Below are 6,000 nucleotides of genomic sequence, written 5' to 3'. Positions count from 1 at the left end.
TAGGAATTTAAATCAAAATTCTTCAAGTTTTTACTACAGCAATCTAAAAATAATAGTTTATACAGTTAGATCGTATATAAAACTGTAGTAGCACAAGTTATCAATTGAAGCACTATCAATTTATCAGGTAGGTACAACTGTACAAGCCACAAGGCCGCGTGCCTGCAGATATTTAGGTTTTTCGTGAGGACCACGTTCGCTGCCTTCGACGCAATCGCATCTCCTCCGTCTGTCCGCCCGTTTACAGTGATTTCCGGTCTGTCCCCAGAAAAAAAATATCCATCCTCTATTCCCAGTGAAAGTTGTCGCTATATACATATACATGCCAACATGCTTTATACAACAAGTATTCGTTTTCCACACACAGAAACATAGAATCCAGTCGTGAGACCCCGCGAGTGAGTGTGTGTCCAAGTCGCGTGGGTTTGATTGATCGGGCGATCTTCTCGCGTGATCTCCCCCGACGATGACGGTCGCCCATTGTCTCCCTCGCCCCTCTCCTCCACGGTGACCTATCTGCCGTTCGGTCGCTCTAAATGGTCCGACGTGCAGTACAGATATTGATAACAATCAAAATTCCCTCCTCTACCCCCCCCCCCTTCCCCCATCCCCCTCAAAACGATAAACACTGACACTCTACAGCGGGGCATTCAAGTTTGGACGCTTGTGAGCGTACATCGCAAATTATATAGCGACCAAACATTAAAATAAAATATGCACCAATAAGACATAATATTATGATGTTGCTTTAATATTAAAGATTAAACGTACTATGAAAATGAAATCATAAACAGGATGAAATGAACGGTTTGATCCAGAAAATAATAGTGTAAAATTAATGTTTTTTTAGGTATCGATCGATAGTTACTAATCAAGTATATTACTTAGGTTATATTAAGTAAATTATTTCATCGATAATATTAGTCTTTGTCGACACAAAAATTACGAAAACTAGATATTATAATAGTTATCAGACTATTATAGTTTACAATCGAACTGTAATCGTTCACAATAATATATCTTTATTATTTTTTCAACAATATAACCGGGATTAATTTTAACAATAATACCATTCAGGTTCTAGATTTTAGAGTAGAAGTATACTACTGTTAGCGACACTCGATACAATAAATGCAGGTATTAAATGAAATCAATAATCACTCACCCTACCACGTGATAGGTTTGAATTTGAATTTTATGTTTGCGATATACTAAAAAGATACTTCCATGGCACCATTATACACATACCTAATTTATAAATATATTATATACTCTTAACTTTGATATAAAATTAATGATTTGTTCGTCTGCGGGTACCCATTATAAGTAGGTATATAATTGTATGAAACAAACAGTTGTTATTTCATTTTGAGACGTTTATTTATATAATGTTGTTAGTACAACACCTCTACTTTTATCACCAGCGTTGAAGTTCCCTAAAATATGAAAAAAATCAAAAATCTTTTTCAATACCAAGAATTATAAGTGAAACATAGGTAACAACGAATAACCATTTAATTTGAATATTAAAATTTTTAACGAGGACTATGATTTTTATATTTATGTAAGTAGGTACCTCATTTTGAATTTTCCATAATATTATGAAATATTAAAATTATTTCGCAAGATAACTGATAAAACATACCACTTAAAATTAAAATATATACATTACAATAGTAGCAGATAATATCATTGGTTATAAATTACAATGCAATCAATTTTTGCTCATATCCTAAAGTTGACAGAAAAAATGTTTATCAATCGTGTAATAATCAATATTGTTCTATGAAAAACGCATCTTTTTTTAAGATATTTTTTTTTTAGCGACGTTAACACGTCATCATAATATCCGAATTTACTTCATGAGTTCAAGCACTATTGCGACAATTTCACACAAAACAATTGTCTGAAACCATCTACCTACAAGCGATTTGTGACAGTTTATAAAAAAACCTGGAACACCTATATACCTAACAAAATACATATTATCGTTGTAGGTTACATATTATTATTAAACAAGCTCTTTATTTTTCTATACGCAAGTACATGGCAGGTACTGGGTAGGTACTCGCGTAATTTGTCGAATGATTATAAGAATCTGTTAAAACCGCAATTATACACCGATCGTTATTATCGTCACGAGAACGCATAATCATTTTGTTTTTTTTTTTTGTTTGTTTATCTCCTTTGTCGATAGCACTCTCTATTAACACACACGCGCGCACACACACACACACACACACACACACATCAACATACGCTTATAACCTCAACGTTTTCAATCATTGACACGGCTTGCCAGCAGCGGAGGTTATACGCATGTGTCGGGGCCGCGTGGGCGATGGAGTACGACGACGACAACGGGGTTAAACAATGCGGTACATACGCGGAGGATAGAACGAGATGGATAGACGATAAAAGATTCATACGCGGGAGAGGTGGAAATAAATAATAACAATAATAAAAAAATAAGACTTATAGGCAGGAAAAATCATACGACAGTAATATACTCACTATACATGGGTAGGTGTATAAGGTACTATACTACTACTACTACCACTTTTTCTACTACTACTACTACTACTACTAGTACTATAGCTACTCATACTATTACTACTACTACAACAATACTACTACTACTACAACAATACTACTACTACTACTACTACTATTATTACAATGATATTATATTATTATATTGATATATACTCGCGCACACACCAGCCACCGACGCCGACGCCGCCGCCGGTTATTGAATGGAAGGAGGAGAACACCGTAAGAGAAGAACGAGCCCGGCGATCGGGTGGGATCCAATCTTCAATGTATGCAACAGTTTCGCGTTCGCCACCGGGTGTATCAGGTTGCACGTGCTAATGAGACGTGGTAAAACGTGACACTTGTCACACGTTGACGCGAAAAAAAAAAACCGCAGTTTTATTATTTTAACTATATACCTATCATAATAATAATAATGTATCATAATAACATAATGTTAAACTTGTAATTTTTTTTCTTCATCATTTCCCGTTTATATTATATTTTTTCCTTCCGACTCGTAATACACCGCTAAACAGCATATTATTTGTATTATTATATTATTATACGCGTTGCTGTCTCCGTCGTCGATTCGGTCGGACGAAACACGTAAAAGCGTTTTCTTCGAGGGCTACCAGAAATTTCCGAAAATATTCATATCATCATGTATATCGGACGGTCCGGTGACGGATAAACGACAAAAACTGCACCGTGACAGCAACTGGAGTACAGGGGATTAGCCGAAGCCATTACAGAGGTCAGTGTGTAGTTAGTACTTTGATATTAATTACCTACCCAATAATAATATATAACTCTCGTAGCCGATTTATAAATGCTATTGTATACACTGCCATTGCTGTTTTAATGGTGTCCCGCCAAGTCACACAATGTGTCTGTACGTGATGCGATCCGTCAGAAAGAAATTTACTACAAGTACATAACTGCAATGTACACTGTACAATTACTATAAAATTGTATCTACAAAATTTGTGTGATGAATTCGTAATACGAATATTTGTATACGTGGATTATAACTCAAAACAATATTTCAGTAATAAATAAATGATCAATTGATGTTACCTCCGCCGTATATTTTTATTAGTATAATAAAAATAATTTAATAATACCTATAATTGCAACATAGTACCTACTTTATTATGTCCAACTGAAGTATAAATTATAATAGACACACAAAAAATATTAAAAAGGCTATCAAATATTATATACAGGTCAGATAGTATTTACAAATTAATTGTACTCAGTACGATTGACAATTTTTTTTTTAAAAATAAGAGTGTTTAATTTGCAAAATAAATTATTATAATAGTTCAAAAGTATAGTTAAAATCAACTAACTATACTTTCAAACTAAAAGCTAACTAAAAACTAAATATTGTACTATTCATTCTTATTTCTTAGTTTACAATTTTATACAAATTTCAGTTTTAAATGAATCGAACAAAACTAATTTCAAGTAATTAAATGATACAGTGAATGTATTATATTAACTTCAACATTATTGTAAAATATTTATGATTTTTATTATAAAATAGATACATAAATTAGTTTTACATTTGGCAAAGTGGTTTTCATTATTTAAAATTTTAAAACAAATGTATATTGATAGAACCGTGTTTTATTAAAATAAAAATAATACATCATAATATACTAAGTAGGTAAGTAATGGTACCATTGTGAATTTTTATAAATCATAACTCTAAAAGATTTTGAAAAAGATTTATAATTTATTTATTTAGGATAATTATTCTATATAATTTTAATTATAACTATTGAGTGCTACACTGCTACTATAGTCTATAATCATTCAAACCATGCGATATTAATAAATTTGAAATTTAAATTTGAAGTCTATTAATGCATTAATGCATTTATGCAAATATAATAGGTATATACATGATTCCACCGGTGTATGTCATTATATCTATAACGACTAAAATGTTTAATTAATTATCCAAGGATAATTTTTTTAGAATGATAAAGTACCTTGTTTATTTTAATTAATTATGCATAAATTATCAATACCCAATAATCAGACTTTTATCGTATGAATTGGGAAATAATCACATGTGTAGTTTTCGAATAGCGACTATTTCTGTTTCTGATTATGAATAACTAATTCACATGCAATTTCGGACGGATATCGCTATAAATTAGTGTATAAAGTAATAATTATGGTTTCGTATTGAGTCCTTCAATTAACGATATTTAAAAATAACAATCTGCTCGAGAGGAAAATCAATTCCCAATTCGAATAATTACACAACAAAGTTTAATTAGTATAATTTTGCAGCGCACGCTGTGGTGGTCTTGGTGTGGCATTTCATGTAGGTACTTATAGTAATCGACCTTATAAAGCGCCTATATAATATACCTTTTAATAGATATTAAAAATCCCAAAGTAGGTGTTTCTTCGCATCATGCGTAAAAAACAAAACTTTGTCCAGTTTATATGCGCCTTTACTATTACATGTATATACGTAGGTATCATCATGATTCCACACTGGTGAAGTAGTGAATTACCTATCAATTTTAAGTGTATAACTGTGATTAATATAATATTTTTTTTTTTTTATAAAAGCCCAAATAAGACAAAAAATAATAATTGTAGCTTTCAAATTCGTGTAGAGGTATTGTATTATTTTACGACTAGTGTTGAATTATTATTTCATTACCTATCCAAAATAATTTAAAGCCGTTTAACCCGATTAATAATCAAAATATTGTTTTGAAATTACTATGCAGTCTATCAGTATAATATGAGACAGTGAAATTATTAATAATTGTCGTTTGTACAATTGTACACCTAATACTTTATTAATTTCATATAATATTCTAATATAGTACTTAAGTATTTTAAACTTACTATGTGCTAACGAAATCATGATCGCAGTTAGTAATGAATAACGATGAATTATAACGCATTGGTATACCTAGGTATATTATAATAAACCCGTTTTGCGTGATGCGCAAATGGTTCGTCTTCGTTGCATGTCCGCGCGTCGTGTAAGGCCACTTTTTGCGGCTTATGACGACGAGACGACGTTCACGTGCGATCACTGCCGATAATGTACACGCGACCCATACTGAATACGAGCTATAGTTGACGATAATATTGAAAATTATAATAAAGTACCATCGAAATTCAGCCAGCTGGATATATCCAGAGAGTGATTGACGACTCACACACGCGTTTTCATCTGATCAACACGGCTGTGATTGTGCTTTTTGCTTTTCATCACATGACGTACACTTAGGAGACTATACCATAGGGCACGGAATAAAACTATACCTACATAATATAATACACCGTCAGATATTACATATGCCTATTTATTTCCTCAGTATTAGTATTAGTGCACAGACTCTGGCCATTATTGGCGTCCCTACAAGAATAACAATTTGATACAATTTCTAGAAATATAATAGGTACCTAATTACGTACAAT

General features: G+C 32.1%; 1 protein-coding gene across 1 annotated transcript in view; it reads left to right on the top strand.

The window, feature by feature from the left end:
- The first annotated feature begins 2,854 nt into the window (after positions 1-2,854).
- The window catches only part of LOC132948714 (protein jim lovell-like), a 62,906-nt gene continuing 59,760 nt past the window's right edge, over positions 2,855-6,000 (top strand). The window contains exon 1 of the mRNA XM_061019327.1: positions 2,855-3,292. The gene's annotated coding sequence lies outside the window, so the exon portion shown is untranslated. The remainder of the gene's footprint in view (positions 3,293-6,000) is intronic.

Source organism: Metopolophium dirhodum, chromosome 7, assembly GCF_019925205.1.
Source record: "Metopolophium dirhodum isolate CAU chromosome 7, ASM1992520v1, whole genome shotgun sequence".
Classification (NCBI taxonomy): Eukaryota; Metazoa; Arthropoda; class Insecta; order Hemiptera; family Aphididae; genus Metopolophium; species Metopolophium dirhodum.
This window is presented reverse-complemented; position numbering and strand designations above follow the sequence as displayed.